Below are 17,349 nucleotides of genomic sequence, written 5' to 3' on the forward strand. Positions count from 1 at the left end.
AGGGCCACTGCGAGAAGCATCTCCTCAGCAGGCACGGAGAGCTCTTTATTGTGCTGTCCTCTATGAGGCACCCAAGAAAAATAGGAGGTGACCAAAACTGCATGTGAGCCCAGCCGAGCCACATCCACGTTCTCCCAGTGACTCTGCTGTCAGCAGCATGTGCTATTCCCCTCTACATCCTCCACCACAGGGTTGAAAGGCTGCAAAATCCAGACATGTGAAACTGCCTCATCGTGGAAGTAGCAGGGGCTATCTTACTTTTCTTACTGATGAAGAAACAATGGGAAAAACTGGAGAAAAACTGAAACCTCTGCCACTTATTTTTAGTATGCTGTGTATCTTCAATTCACTTTACTACTTAAGGGATGGAACTTAAGGACAATGTGACCCGGCTACAGCCTATGGCTGGCACCAGACAGGTTTTGATTCAAATATTGGCTCTGTGACTTCCTGGCTGGGTGACAGCAGAGCCCTGGTTTCCAACTCTGAAATGAAAAAAAAAAAAAAAAAAACACACCTGCTCCATGGGCCTGCGGGGGGCAGAGGAGGGGAAGTGGTGTCTGTAGAGTGGACGGAGAGGTGCCAAACAGCCAGGGTTCCCTACAGGGCTGTGAGCACCGCTGCCCTCCCCAGTGTTATTTTCCTGGTCCTGGAGGAGGAAAATTCAGCCAATGGAAGGTCCTTGGACCTGGACTGGGAGAAGTCACATCCACACCAGTCCTGCCCCATCCGCTGGGGTCGAAGGTACCAGCAGTTATCTGCCTGCACTGAAGTCCCTTACTCTTGTGGACACAAGCCAGGCACAAGAATGGCAGGGCACGGGGATGCTGAGAATAAATCTCCAAGGGATGAGGGCGGGGCAGGAGCTCTGCAGAAGGCATGTCTGCGTGCTCTGCCTGCAGCTCGTGGGAAACTTTGGAACTAAGAAGCCCACAGAGACCTGGGCTTGATTTATATCGGCACTAATTAGCACCAATTCAAGCTGGCAGTCTAAATTCTCTTGATTTCACTGTGATTAGGCAGTGGCAGAGGAAAACTGAAGGAGGCCCAGCAAGCAAAGCCATCATCACAGTTGAGGCTGTCCCCACGGGGTCTAGTGGGAGAGCCCGAGATGCCTGCTCTGCACAGAGAAGCAGTCTGGCCCTCGACAGATGTGTTCCAGTCTGTAGGAACAGGCACTGCTCCCCAGCAAGGGGCTGCTCCTCTCACGCACAAACTGAGTGCTGCTCAAGGCTTACGGCTCACGCCTCATTCAACAGCACTTACTTTGTACCCACTCTGCATTGAGTTCATGGAGCATATGAGATAGACACAGGTGACAGGAGAGTCAGGAAGAGCCGGCGTGGGTGGGAGCAGGGTGCAGAGCAGGCTAGCAGGACGGCAGAAGAAGCAGAGTCTCCCAGGATCCACAGGAAAGGAAAGGGGAGGGAGATGCAGCAGGGAAGAGGGGCATCTCAGAAGACGGTTGTCCCCCAATGTCAACAGCCTGGTAGCCCCTCCGTCCCCCAAAAGACTCAGTCCTGAGGCCACTGGTTAGAACGAGGCAAGATATGGCGGTCTGAGGAGGGCTGTTGAGCCTGGGCAGGGTGAGTGGGCATCTGCAAAGAGGGGCTTCTGCTCCAGGTGGGACGCACCCATGTGGCATCCCAGAGCCCAAACTGGAGTCAGTGTCCACACATAAGGGCAGCCTGGCCTGGGTGCCAAGAGCACAAGTGGGAGGGGGAGGCGAGGACCTCCTCACTGGTATCCACAGGGTCCCTGTGACGAGGTTGGGATCCTGAGAGTGTGAGCGAGTGTCAAGTGGAGATGGGAGATGGGCTTCGTGCAGGGGACAGACAAAACAGGAACTACTTTAAAGCTGGGAAGTGAGGTTCAAGGAAGGAAAGGAGTAAACCAGGAAGAACCACCAGTACTGGGCTGGATGGGAGACTTGGCTGATGGTGGCCATGAACGCGTAGCCACAGAGGGAGGTGCAGCAGTCCCCGGTGTGTGTGCGGGCAAGTGTGTGCAGCAGTCCCCGGTGTGTGTGCGGGCAAGTGTGTGCAACAGCAGTCCCTGGTGTGTGGCAAGTGTGTGCAGCAGCAGTCCCTGGTGTGCGTGGTCCACTTCCTGGCTCTGGAGCAGCAACACCAACAGGAAGGACCACTGCTGTGTCTGGCTCCTGGTTCCAGTCCTGGTTTTCACTGGAGGGAACTGAGACTCCTCAGAGAGATGGTGCTGTCGGGGTGACTTTAAGATGAATCTGGACTATCTTACGCTGGAAAGCCAGGCATCTTCAGAGAAGGCTGGGGAGCCAGGAGGCACAGCAGCCGCTGGAAAGAGGGCCCGCGGCTGAACCTGGGGCAATGCAGCATCAAAGTAAATATCCACAGCAACATCTCTTAGCCCAATGTATAAAATAGAAAAGGATGAACCACACAAATATAACTAAAAGAACAAAGGAAAGTTGATGAGGAATTGGATATTTACAATTCCAAAGCACCTTCCCACAATGTTCCAATTACAAAAAGGAAAATATAACTGCAGCAGAGGAGCCTGGCAAATACCACCTTCATCAGATGACCAATGACCACTGTTGGTAACAGCATGAGCAGAGAACATGGGCTACTTGACAGATGTGGCACAAAGGTCACAACACTCCTGTGACATCCCTGCCCAACGGCATAAACTGGATCTAACCATAAGGACCTACCACACACCCAAACTGAGGGCAGTCTTACAGAACTGCTGGTGGAAAGTCTTGGAGTATCAAGGTGACAAAAGTCACAGGAAGACTGAGGAGCTCTTCTAGCCCACAGGAGACTATTGATACCTAACAACTCAGTGCAACTAGAGACTCTGACTAAGACCCCAACCCCCAGGTGGAAAGAGGACTGAGGTAACCAGCAAAATATGAATGGGGCTTGGTATCCGAGAGTTACATTTCCATGGTAACTTCCTGTTTTGGTGGCTATATTGTGGTCTTTTATGAAATAATGTCATTGCTTATAGGAAATGCACATTAAACAATTTGGTCAATCATTTACCCTAAAATAGCTCAGGAAGAATCATTCTCACTATTGTACTTGCAACTATTCTGCAAGTGTGTACAGGAGGATGTTCCTTCTCCCTAGTCATCAAGGAGTGCGCTGCAGAGGGATATTTGGTTGGAAGTCAGCTGATCAGGCTCGGGATCCAGCTGCAGGCTGATGTTTAATTTTGTGATCTGGGACGTGCAGTACATGGGGGGAAACATGGATTTTGAAACCACTGCTGCTGTGTTCCACTTCTTGCCAAGCAGGCTGAACAACTGTCTTACAAACACTCTGAGTTTCTCTTCCCTAAAGCAGGAGGATCACTACCTGCCTCAGAGCTGTATTGTGAAGGTTGTCTTTTGTTAATTCCTTCAACAAATAATTAAGCATATATTAAGCCTTCCAGTGACAATTCAAGGTTCTGAGAATACCATGTGGAATAAAGTCGTTCCTGGATGGAACTTTTACTCTGGTGAGGGTGAAGAAGGAAATAAAAACGAAATGTACACGTAGTCATGGTGCTGAGTGAACAGGGACGTACATAAAGAAACACAATGAAATGGCCCACTACGTACCTGGGCTACATGGCGGAGCCTGTTACTCCTAGGCTACAAATTTGTCAGGAATGTCACTTCACTGAATGCTTCAGCAACCTTAACATGTGGTTAAGTATTTGTGTATCCAGACTTAGAAAAGATACAGTGAAAATACTAGGCAACAGAAATTTTTCAGCTCCATCTTTAAAAAAAAAAATATTCTTCTTCGTCTTTTTATTTTTCGGTAATATTGGGGATTGGCCCCAGGAGTGCTCTTCCACTGAGCTATATCCTCAATCCCGTTTATTTTTGAGACAGGGTCACCCTAAATTGCCCAGGCTGATCTTGAACTTGCGATCCTCCTGCCTCAGGCTCCAGAGTCACTGGGAGTATATAGGCATGTGCCATGGTACCCAGCTCCATAATGACCTTATGGAACCACCATCATATATGGGATCCACACATCCAGACGGAACATGTGGGCTCATGACTGTATAATGAAATTTCAGAAAATAAGAATTGTGAAGAAAGTAAGGGATTAAGACCTCAGAAGGAGATGGGGGTGGGAGGGCAGACAAGAGATGCAGGACAGCTTGGAAAGAAAGAAGAGGAAACAAAATCATGCAGAAAAAAAACCCAGAAAGCACACATCACAACAGTCAAGATTGAAAGTACAAAGACAAAAGCACTGGGCCCCCGGACCACGCGCTTGGCACAGCCATGTGCATGACAGTCTCAGCCACTCGCCGGGGGAAGACCCAGGAGCCCGTAGGTGAGGAAAGCCCCAGCGCCGCTTCCACAAAACCATGTTTCACAAAGTGACTCTCAAAGGGTTCAAACAAAAGTATGGGTGAAGGGAAGCCAGCAAGCAAAACGGAGCAGGTGTGGCAGGTATCAGGCGAGCGGGAATGAGCGCCAGTTCAGAGGAGACCAAGAGCACACAGAGTCCTCAGGCATGGCACACAGAGCTGGGAGCACCTGCACACGAGGTCGCTGGCACTCACACCACAGAGAGGGGTCACTGGGCAGATTGGACCCCCATCAGGGAGAGCCATCGTGCACCCCTTAGAGACCAGGGCAGATCAAGTAAGTAAGGATATCAGACTTGCCCAACTTGATCAGCAAGGCACAGCCAACACACATTGAAAATGAGGAGCGGGCCTTCTTCTTAAACATCCTTGGATGCTTGGTGCTGAGTGAACAGGGACGTAGTGGGCCATTTCATTGTGTTTCTTTATGTACGTCCCTGTTCACTCAGCACCAAGGATGCACAAAAAAAAAAAAAAAAAACATGCACAAAGAAACCTTGATAAATTCTGAGGTGAGGCTCATACTGATTATAAACTGATTACAATGCCATTACTTTACAAAGTAATAACAGAATCAGACAAACAAAAACACACAGAAGGTTCTTGAAAAAACTATCCTTTAAACAATATTTTGGACAGAGATAAAACACAAACTAGAATTGCAGAATGTCTAACAAATATCAGACATGAGACTGTTTAATTCTAGAACATGGGGCAGAGTTAAAGCAGTGACCACAGGAAAATTGATGGCCTTAAAGATTTATATTAATAATAAGAAGTTACCTAAAAATTTCATAGTGCATTATAGTTTTACACGCTAGTGGGTTCACTGGCACACTCAGAGCTGTATGCAACACAGCTTATTTCCCTTCAACCTTCCCTACTTCTGTTGTCCCTCCCCTCTGACCCCCTCACCTACTCTACTTGTTCTTCTACTTAGTTACATGACTAAACTATGCTATGTGTGTGTGTGTGTGTGTGTGAAGAGATCACAATGCATTCCAGTTTCATATAAAACTATAATGTACCAATTAAAAATAACAGGAAGCTTTAAATAAATAATTTAAACACTTAATCCTATAGGTGAGTGAAGAATACCCAGGAAGCCCAAATAAAACAGAAATGAGAAACTAATAAAAAAGAGAAGCTACAATTATTGAAGTAGAAAAGAGAAAGGGGCAGAGTTGATAAATAAAGTAATCATCTATTGGCCAGCTTGATCAAGGAAAAGAAAGGAAGTAAAATCACATGAAAAAAAGAAAGGGGAAATGCGCACAGGTGAGAGTCGGTGGTGGATGCTTGTTTCTCAAGTGAGTTGGACGAGCACTTTCTGAAATTCTGCAAAAATAAGCACCACAGATGTTGTTCAATGGGTGGAGACTTTCAGTTTTGCAAGCGAAAATTTCCAGAGATCTGTCACACAACAACATGTACACAGTTGACACCACTGAACTGCACCCCGAGATGTGGTTAAGATGTCAAGTTCATGTTAGGTGGTTTTAAAAAAACCTAAGTAAGAAAGGCAAGAATATAATACTGAGGAAGACTCCCGACAGCAGATGTTAAACTTACACTAGAAAGTATAACAGCTGCACCCAGGTAGATCAATGGAAAAGAGTCAAAGCTTTCCTTAAGCATAAGAAAAGTGAGACTTAAGAACAAGAATCATATGATCATCTAAATAGATGCAGAAAAAGCAAAATACAGCACACTTTGACAAAATACACATACCTTCATCGTTAAAACACTAGAAAAACTAAGGATAGTAGGAGCATAGCATACCTCAACACTGTAAAAGCTAGCTATGCTGAACCCAAAGCCAGCAACATGCTAAATGGAGAAAGATTGCAAACATTCCCTCTAAAAACTGGAACAATGCAAGGATGTCCTCTTTCACCACTTCTATTCAACATCAACCTTGAAAGTCTAGCCAGAGCAATTGGACAGAAGAAAGAAATTAAAGGGATACAAATAGGTAAAGAAGAACTCAAACTATCACTATTTGCTGATGACATGATTCTATATCTAGAAGATAAAAAAAAAATAGAAATTCCACCAGAAAACTTCTAGAACTAATAAATGAATTCAGCTAAGTAGCAGGATATAAATCAACACCCATAAATCAAATGCATTCCTGTATATCAGCGATGAATCCACTGAAAGAGAAACTAGGAAAACTACCCCATTCACAATAGCCTCAAAAAAATAAAATACTTGGTAATCAATCGAACAAAAGAGTGAGAGACCTCTACAATGAAAACTCTAGAATACTAGAGAAAAAAATTGGAGGAAACCTCAGAAGATGGAAAGGTCTCCCGTGCTACCTGGATAGGAAGAATTAATATTGTCAAAATGGCCATTCTACCAAAAGCACTATACAGATTTAATGCAAATCCTATTAAAATCCCAATGACATTCTTCATATAAATAGAAAGAGTAGTCATGAAATTTATGTGGATAAATAAAAGACCCAGAATAGCTAAAGCAATGCTTAGCAAGAAAAGTGAAGCAGGATGTATCACAATACCAGACCTTAAACTATACTACAGAGCTATAATAACAAAAATGACATGGTATTGGCACCAAAACAGACTGGTAGACCAATGGTACAGAACAGAGGACACAGAGACAAACCCACATAAATATGGCTATCTCATACTAGACAAGGGTGCCAAAAACATTCACTAGAGAAAAGATATCCTATTCAACAAGTGGTGCTGGCCAAACAGGTAATCCATATGTAATAAGATGAAATTAAACCTTCTTCACCTTGCACAAAAATCAACTCAAAGTGGATCAAAGACTTAGGCACTAGAACAGAGAACCCTGCACCTCAAAGAAGAAAAAACAGGTTCAAATCTTCACCACGTCAGCCTAGTATCCGACTTCCTTAACAAGACTCCTAAAATGCAAGAAGTCAAGTCAAGAATCAATAAATGGGATGGATTCAAATTAAAAAGCTTCTTCTCAGCAAAAGAAACATTCAATAATGTAAAAAGAGGGACTACAGGTTGGGAGAAAGTCTTTACCACATGCACCTCTGATAAAGAATTATTTTCTAGGATCTATAAAGAACTCAAAAAACTTAACACCAAAAACACAAATAACCCAATCAATAAATGGGCTAAGGAACTGAACAGACACTTCACAGAAGAAGAAATACAATCGATCAACAAATATATGAAAAAGCATCCAACACCTCTAGCAATTAGAGAAATGCAAATCAAAACTACCCTAAAATTTCATCTCACCCCTGTCAGAATGGCAATCATCAAGAATATAGGCAACAATAAATGTTGGCGAGGATGTAGTGAAGGTACACTCATTCACTGTTGGTGGGACTGCAAATTGGTGCAGTCACTCTGAAAAGCAGTATGGAGATTCCTCAGAAAACTTGGAATGGAATCACCATTTGACCCAGTTATCCTGATCCTTGGTTTATACCCAAAGGATTTAAAATCAGCATACTATAATAATACAGCCACGTCAATGTTTATAGCAGCTTAATTCACAATAGCTAAACTATGGAACCAACCCTAGGTGTCCCTCGATAGGTGAATGGATAAAGAAAATGCCGTACACGTATTCAATGGAATATTACTTATTTAAAGAAGAATGAAATTATGACATTTGCCAATAAATGGATGGAGTTGAAGAATATCATGCTAAGCGAAAAAAGCCAATCCCCCCAAAACCAAAGGCCAAATGTTTTCTCTAACATGCGGATGCTAATTCACAATAAAGTGGGGGGGGGGCACTAGAGAAGAATAGTGTTACCCTAGATTAGATAGAGGGAAGTAATGGGAGGAAAGGGGAGGGGATGTGGGGATAGGAAAGACAGTAGAACAAAACAGACATTATTACTGTGTGTGTATATGTGACTGCATGACCAATGATTCTGCAACATGTACACTCAGAAAAAGGAGAAATTATATCCCATCTATGTATGATATACCAAAGTGCATAAATGCATTCTGCTGTCATATGTAACTAATTAAACACCCCACAAAAAAAAGAAAGAAAGAAGAAGAAAAGTGGAACTTCTTATGCATGGAGAAAGCCAGATTATAGATTATGGCTTGGGGACAACTAAGATTTCTGGAAAAAGAAAGGGTGGCCCCATCACTCACATTATAATAAATTCCAGAGGAAATAAAAAGATTTCGATGTTAAATAATTGAGGTCCCAAAACACTCGGAACAAACATGGCAGAATTAAAAAAATAATAATAATCCAACTAGGGAAGGTCTTTCTAAGTATGATTATAACAAACCAGAAGATATTTTTTAAGAGATTGCTCAATTTGAAATAAATGTCCTACAGTGTGACTTACTTGTGTAAGGGATGACATATTTACAAGGAAACTAATTGCAACAATGTTTACCACAGCAGAGGATCAGAAACAACTTGAGAGCCCATCAACCACACAGGGTAAATAAATGGCAATACATCTCGGGCAGAAGCCTGGTGGATTGAGATGGAGTGAGAGCCACTGATGTCCACCATACATCACCCAGTGAAACAAAAACCACGCGGCAAAGCGCTCGCACACCCCTCTTGAGGAAAGGCGCCCAAGATGGCATCTGGAGACAGCCAGAGCTGGGGAGGCTGGGATGGGAAAGGCGTTTCTCATCATGCACCCTCCTGCACCCCTTAAACTTTGAAGTATATTTGTGCACATTTTATCTTTTCAAAATAAATACTTAGTTCATAGGTTTTCAGAGAGCGCCTTGCAGGTAGGATGATTCACTGTATTCCGGTTCTTTTCTTGGGGCGGGCAACTTGGGCATCTCAGGGCTAGACCATGAAAGGTCTTCATTCCACCACTTACTTGCTGGACATGGTGAAATGACCTTTCTAATTTTGGAGCTCCCCCTCTGAAGCAAGGGTAGTACCCCCACCTCCTGGATGTGAGGACATGACAGGTCCCTGTTGTGAAGGATGCTCAGTCTAGCTAGTTGTGGCACTGGCTGGTGACAGTCTGGGTGCTGAGATGTTTCTTGGCTTTGTGGCACTTTGGACAGGCACAGAGCGTGCTATTTTTACCTGGTTCTCATTAGCCCTTTTCTTACCAGGACTGGTAACGTGGCATCAGCCACCCTATGGAGAATTCAGACTTTTCCTTAGTGTTTTCTGAACATTTGAAAATGCCATCAGGTCGGCCCTTTTCTCAGCACGTGAGCTGCTGTGTGGGCAAGTGTTCTGCTTTCACCTCTCCGCTCCTACCAGATGGCCTGCCCTGGTCAGTGAGCAGAAGGTACTAGCAACACCCCAGCTCCCACATGGGGAGAGCTGTTCCAACCTGAAATGTCCTGGGTCTCAATAAGTCCCACCCTCCCCCAGGGACAGGCACCCCTCCATAATGGAGAAGTCTCCTACAGAATGTGGCACACAGCTGCAAGAAGGGGAATGAGCAGAGGCTCACAGGTGGCCCCCTAATCTGGCACAGAGGCACTTTGGGGGTGAGTGAATGGGGGGTGGCAGGTGGAAGGCAGATGGGCAGGTGGAGGGGGTGGATGTGTGGTGGTGAAGGTAAGAGAAAGTAGAAGGCTAGTTTTGAAGAAACTGCTGATTACTGGGGATCCCTGGGAAGACCCAGAAGTCCCTCCCAGACCCCCTCCTCATCGTCCGAGAGGATGGCGGTATTTGCTCATCTGTCTTCCTCATCAGAGGCTGAGCAGCATGTGGACACTGGCTACCAAGCCAGCAGTCACTGTCCCAGCACCCTGGATGGACAGGCCCTCTTCCTGAGCAGCACTGGTCCTCATGTGTCTGCCACCCACCCCACCAGACTGAGCAGGAGCCGCGGCACCAGGCCCTTCCTGAGCCACCTGGGAGGCTTGCAGGGCACCTCCTCCACCTGCCCCACGAGCCCCAGCTCCCAGGGAGACAGACATAGAAAAGGACAGATGGGGCCCATGCAAAGGCATCCCTGGGCACTGAGGGGTGAGATGGGGTGCTAAATGCAGCAGAGGCTCCTGCGTGGAAGAGGCCTGAGAGGAAGGCCAGGGTTATTTCAGATGGAAAGAGCTGTGGGGCCATGGGCACTGAACTCCACTGGGCTCATGACCTGGCCACTGTCGTCCTTTGGGCTTCAGTACTCTCCAGGGACCTGGCTCAGAAAGACTCGGCCCCGGCTCGAGGATCAGACCTCGCGTGGTTCCACTCCTCCGTCCTCCAGGCCCTGGCGTAGCCGGCTTCACTGTCGGTGGCTGTCTCTTCTTCCCAGCCTCTTCAGCACCTCATGGGTGCTCAATGTCCATCCACTGGTAGCAGTCTCAGCAGCCAAGGCTTCCCTCCTTCTGTGTGCTCAAGGCTGAATTCCAGCCCAAGGCAAGGATGCCATCCTTCCAGGTGACATCCATGGTCCTGTGCTGATGTGCCCACATGCACTCTGATGGTTCCCTCTTGTTGCTGACTGATGGCTTCATCTTCCCCTTGAGACCCTGAGGCAGGGGTGCTCGCCCCTCCTCCTGACAGCCCTGTTGTTTGGAGGATCAGCTGGCATAGTGCACAAGTTCTGTGAGGTTTTGCAGGCTGGTGGCCAGTGTGGCCGCCAAGGTGGTTGTATTGATCCATGCCTGTGCTGGCAAGGAGAGGCCGGCATGCCTGAGGCCACTCTGTGTTTGCTGTGATGTGAAGCAGCCAGTAGGAGAAGAACCTGTCCCACCCCAGGCATGGGCACAGGTTGAGCCAGGGCCAGCCTCACCAGTGGTCCTCTGCTCTGAGGCTAGGGGCCTCTCACTGTCCCCTTGGTGTGTTTGAGTACAGACTGACAAGGAGAACCATTCATTGGTTCTTCCTCAGGAACACAGTGGCCTGGCTCCACAGTCCTCCTCTGTCCCCTGGTCTCCTTCGCTCTCCTCTCCTTCCTCTTTGCCTCACTGTCTTTCATTTCAAGATGCTGTCTAGGACCCTACTAAGTTGTGAGGTTTCTGTACCTGTGGAGTGCTTCTGATGACAGGCCTGGGACTACGTGCCGTTGGCAGCCCTCACTGATTCTAAAGGAGAGCCCAGCAGGACAAGCACTGCTGTGCCTTTCCTGAGAGAGACTACCGGGGGCAGCCGACATTTCTGTACCCCTCCCCCACATGACTGAGCCACACATGGACCTCAGGAAGTGGTACTCAGCCCCAAGCTGGTCAGCCTCTCAGACTCACCCAAACCACCCCAGTCAGCCCCTGGGTCCCAGAGTACTGACGAGCACTTGGGCCCAGGAGCAGACGTTTGGAGAGGGAGGTGGCGCTGGATACAGCCAGAGAGCGCTGCTGCTGCCATCTGGGAAGGAAGCGAGGGGGCAGTGGGAAGGCCAGTGGCAGGGAGACTTGTGTGCCACTGACCATCCTCCCTGCTGGCTGGGTGGGGCTGGGTCCTCACTGGCCCTGCTGCCTGAGACGCCACTGCCTCGAGCAGCCCTTCTGCAGGAACCTCCCGCTAGACACAGACCAAACCCCTCACGACACATCCCTCTTACACAGTTTGATGAAAGACACTTTTCAGGAGCAGGCGCAGCATGGACGTGTTTCCCCGCAGAGCCACAGGAGGCCCACACTCAGGCAGCACCAGACCCAGGCTCCTGCATAGAGCTGGCCAAATGCAGAAGTGCACGAGGAGGAAAAGTGCCGTTTGTCCCGGGGGCTCCGCAGCCTCCGGGGCTCTGCTCCAGGGAGACCCGCAGGTGCTCACAGGCACCGTGCCACACCCCAAGCACAGCACAAGCTCCTTCCAGTCAAGGTGACAGGAGAGCTGAGTGCCAGCCCTGCCCCCATCTCTGCTCCAGAACACCCGCACAAGGTCTCGGCACACACACACCAGGACGTGTGCAGATGGTATGGACCAACCCAGCCCCCAGCACTCGCCACAGTGTAAGTGTCTCCTGGGAAAGGGATTGTGTTTAATCTGTTCTTGGGTCCCCAGGCCTGAGACAGTGCTTGGTGTCCAGTAGCTGGGCAGTAGATATTTACTCAACAAACAGATGACACCATCAATACAAGAACCAATCCATCAACCCTTGGCACCCCCATCTACATCTTAATAGACCAAAGGAAACAGTGATGGTAACGTCCAAGACTCATGCCAGTTCAGGCCCAAAGGGTGCTCCCTGAGAAAAGGCAGAGGAGCGCCCTCACCGAGTGTCAGGTGGCCACCCAGCTTCCTAGACGGCCACTGTCCCCACTCCCACAGTCCTGCCTCCACATCACAGCTCAGATCCTGGGAGCACAGGTGGGCTTACTCAGTGGTTATTTGGAGAATGTGTACTAAAAATGCCCACTCTGTAAATGTAGCGAGAACCTGATTTGTATTCATTGACTGTCTATGAATGACAGCTCAAGCAAGCATCGATGTATCTAAGAAGACATAAAGAGCTATAAAGAGAAAAGTGTTATCAGTTCAAGAAGGAAGTAGCGGGTGGCACAGCAATGGGACACTCCAATCAGTGTGGCAAGCAGCTTAGCCCCATTAGTCATCATGACCCGGTATCTATGGAAACGTCTGGAAGATGGTCCTCAGCATAGACAGGCAGAGAGGCACACTGGCTTTTGCAAGGGGCACAGACAGGCCCAGAGCTGCTTCCTTCCCACTGGGAGAACAGCCCATGGACACGTGTGTGCACCATGCACAAACACACTCCATTTCCAGAACATTCAAGGACTGAGACAGGAGGTATCTTGGAAGCTCCTGCCCAGTGCCTGGACTCGGAGTCCTGTTGTGAGCCTGGCCCTGCCTTTGGCTGGCTAAGCCCCAAGTCCTGCCTTGCTGTCAATGACGTGGTAGAAGACGCACACTGGGTCCTGAATTTGCCCCCTAGAATTTTAGTTTCCTCATTTCTACAACCAAAAGTAAGAATTATAATCCCAGAGCCCATACACAGTGTGACTTCTCACTACTAGGGCAAGGAAGTATTTCCTCCTCTTTTGTGTTCAGTATTTACAAGTGAGATGTGGAGAACTGGACCCCTAGCCCAAGCCACAACTCACCATGGGGTAGTAGAGCCTGGGATGCAACCCAGGTGGCTTGCCCAACAGCACCAGGCCTGTCTGTGCCCTGCAGCTGTCGCTACCACCTCATGGTAAAAGTGGGAATCCATGCTGAGGCAGTTAACCCCCAGATACTAAATAAAGTTCTGTGTACAAACCTGGGTCTAGTGGTCTAAAACGTTTACAGTGGTAAATACTTTCAAACAATCTAAAACTTCAACATCAGGACAAGTGTTATATTATCTTGTATCCATTTGATGAAACACAGTTCAGCCTTTACCTATGTGTGTAAGACGTGTTTATAATACAGATGACGTTTATATTTTGTTAAGCATAAAAAAGGATATGGAAGTATAATCGTGACACGGTCATTTCCATGAACCAAGTTACAACTGGAGGATTGCAAGATAACTCAGAACTGCACAAAGATGAAACAGAGGTGGTTTGGGATAGGAAAGGGCTGGCTGTCCTCTGCTGAATTCCTCTGGTTGCTTCTCACTTTTTGCTGTGAGAACATATTACTTCCATAAAGTGACCCCGGGGGAAGGTCACAATTCAGGTGTGAGAGGCTCTGAACCTAGACTGTTCTTCTGCAGCTGTGAGCCCCAGGTGAGACGAACTTGGGTCTGCTCAGCCTCAGCTCCTCCTTCATGGGAGGGACACAAGAGCATGCAGGGTCATTAGGGCCCAAAGTCACTGCCCAGCCCTTGCCCCTGGCCCAGCAGGTGTGACCATTTTTACAAAATGGCTGTTTAAAAATAGCAACCTTTTTCTTTAATTGACCTCCTCAACCTGCTCTAAGGGAAGGAATAAAGCTGGCTGGGCCAAAGAGGTGTGGACTTCTGAGGCTAAAGACCAGCACGCCAGGGAACAAGGGCCTGGCGGGGGCAGGCGCCCACGTGGTGGGCCCTTGAGGTGCTTCAGTCTAGTCCATCCTCGCGGGAGCCCCTGGAAGTCTGCTTAGGGTAGCCCAAGTCAGGAGTGTGGGAGGTGCAGGGACCAGGCAGCCCAAGAGCCTGGATACGAGCTACGTCGTGCAGGGGACAGGGAAGGTAGCGGGTGGCTGAACTGAGGCCAGGGGTGAAGACCCTGCACCACTGGTATGCCACTGGTGGGCTGAAGGTCCAGTCGGGAGGAAGGGAGGCAGACAAAACTCCCTTCTGCCCCTCTCACCACTGCTGGCTCGCTGTGGCCCGAGCCCTCTAGCTGGCTTCCCTGATGGTAAACACTGGGGAGCACAGCCTGCTCCTTCCCCATCCCCAAGATCAGAGGGACCTCCATGATGCCATCCTGATCCCTTCATCCCAAAGTGATTCCTCCCTCCCCAGAGGGCCTGTGCAGCGGAAGTGGGCCCTCCTCCGCGGTGCTGCAGTGACTCCGGTGCTAGACGGGTTCCCTCCCAGGCTGTGAGCTCCCTGAGAGAATAACAGAGGGAAAGGGACAGAGAGTTGACCACCCTCAGTCAGTGGGATTAGCCATGTGGCGAGGAAGGGGTCGATGTTTGTGACGCATTCCCTTCCCCGGCAGAGTCAGGAGCTGGCCGTCACCACTCCACAGAGTGCGCCAGAGCTCAGGGCAGAAGGAGCTGCCAGGATGCCTGACCAGCTCAGCAGAATGCGGCAAAGAGGAGCCAGGTCTGCAGGACCTCGAAGCCAGTCACCCTCCAGGGCTGCGTGGCTTCTTCCTCTGTACCCAAGGGTGGGTCTGCACTGAGTCACAGGTGAGGGTGCTTGTTCCCTCCCTCCTTGATCGTGCACAAATACACAAACACATGATGCAAAAAGAGACTCAAGGAGAAAGTTCTGCTAACAAATGTTGAATTCCCGCATGGCTGCCTTGGGGAAGCAGTGGCCGCTGCCCAGCCAAGACCCCTGCAGGCTCACCACCATCTGGCATGTGCAGGTGGCCATGGCCCCCAGGATAACAAGACACGTTGGGCCCCTAAGTGGAGAATTCGGGGGAGAGATGCCAAAGCCTGGTGGCCATGGCAAGACCTCTGCCCTCCTGGGGCTCAGGAGGGTAGGTCTCTCAACCCGGTTCCCATCCTCTATGATCTGAAGACGTCCAGAGCATGCGCGATAACACCTCAGGACTGACCCCACCCTGGCCCTCCCTCTCCATCACCTGCACTGCCCTGCAGAGGACACCTGGAGTTCTGTGCTGGAAACGGGATGAGAAAGTGACCTGAGAAACCCAAGTTCCCAGAGTGTCACATCATAGACAGCAATCACGTATTCGTCTCACAAATAAACATGTTCATGCCTTAGAGACGTTCAGGCCTTTGACCTAGTGACTCTAGAACTAGAAGGCAGGTGTAGTCAGAAAATCAAACAAAACTCGTGTAACAAAAAGATGTTCACTGGAAATAGCCAAATATGTCAGGAGTTAAATAATCCATGGTACCTGGAACAGGGAAACTCTGTGCTCTGATCATGGAGGCTGATTCACACTGCGGAGGCCAGCCTGGGCCTTTGCAGGACTCCCCTGGAGACCAAACGTGCAGGGCCTTCTGGGTGTCTGCAGTATCTTTTAGAAGCTGTGTTTCTCCAGGGAAAAGTACTCAAACTTACACATGGGTGAACATGTGGCATGCACACACAACAGCCCCCCGAACCCATCAGCCTGCCCGTGCTGGGACCACAGGCATGTGGCAGTGCCCAGCTTGTTACTGCATAGTTCTAAAGAGTATCTCAGTACCCTCAAGGGACAGGGCACAGGGAGCACCAAGAGACCTTTATCATTGTCAACTACTGTGCTTCATCTGACAGTCTTGCAGAGCTCTGTGTGCAGGTGCTAGACGGGGCTTCTCCCTGGGAGGGTGGCTTGTCACAAGGTTCCTATTTGTAAATATGGTAAGGACCCTCCCTGGCTACCTCAGGAGTAAATGGTGCTTCTCAAGCAAAATGCCTGGGGCAGGAGCGTTCTGTCTTCCCAGCTTCCTCCCTCTTCTCGGAATCCCCTACTGCTTAGCACTCACCTTAGGCCATGCAGAGAATAGCCACCTTCACTAGCATCCCCTGCAGACTGAACAGGTACCCCCCAGCAGCAGCTCTGGTAGCATCTCCTAGGTCTCTGCCATCAGGTACCCTGACGGTCAGCCACACTAGCTGGCAGATACTTATCTGAGACAGAGGGTAAGGAGGCCACCTGCTTTCCGCCTCCCTATCCCAAGTCACTCTGCTCTTGGCTCTTGGCCCTGTTCTGCCCATGACCAGCCATTCCCTTACTTCCCCATGAATGTCCTGCTTACTTGCCAGGTGGAACCTCCTCTGGAGAGAGGTTACATAGGGCTGCTGCTCACTGAGACCTTTCCCAGTCCCTGACCAGGAGGGTCCATGTGTCTGACCTCCCTGGCCAACCCAGTAAAAGCAGTTCACTGTGTCCAAGGAATTGGGAGATAGGACATTTGGACCTGGACAAGTCTCTGGACAGTGGGGAAGCCTGCAGAGGCCAAACTGTGGCACACTCTGCAGAAAGGCCAAGTCTTGCTCCCACTTTAATGGGTCGGAGAGGAGGAAGGGAATCCATCCCAGTGGCTAGGAGGGCACCGCCCACCCAGCTAGCTGCCTGGGTTCTCCCTGTGAGGAGCAGGGCCAGCAGAGGAGTGGGGGGATGCCACAGAAAGGCCAGCTCTCTTCTCCAAGCCCTAGGCTGATGTTCGGGCATCTCCAGCATGCAGAGGGGCGGCTCCAGCTTATTAATGAATTGGCCAATATGGACCTTCTTAAAAGAACACACCCTGACTCCCTGGGTGAGGAGGAGATAGAAGGAAGGTACGTATTTTAGCAGCTGACTGCAACGATTCAAAATAGATTATCTAATGAAACAACTCCAGAGAACAGAGACTTGCACTCCAAAGAAATACTCGGTCTGTCTCTGAGCAAGACACCTTTAAACACTACTTAGAATTATGTGGCCAGGGCACAAGTTTTCAAGAAGGAGCTCCACGGCATGAGTTTACGGGTGCAAAAGGAACAAACAGGCTATGTGTTAAGGAACCGTGGTCTCAAAG

At 49.0% G+C, this 17,349-nt stretch overlaps 1 protein-coding gene across 2 annotated transcripts in view; it reads right to left on the minus strand.

Annotated features, from left to right (window-relative positions):
* Window positions 1-17,349, minus strand: part of Trappc9 (trafficking protein particle complex subunit 9) — a 501,039-nt gene that overhangs the window by 91,006 nt on the left and 392,684 nt on the right. The window lies entirely within an intron of this gene.

Source organism: Marmota marmota, unplaced genomic scaffold, assembly GCF_001458135.2.
Source record: "Marmota marmota marmota unplaced genomic scaffold, marMar, whole genome shotgun sequence".
Classification (NCBI taxonomy): Eukaryota; Metazoa; Chordata; class Mammalia; order Rodentia; family Sciuridae; genus Marmota; species Marmota marmota.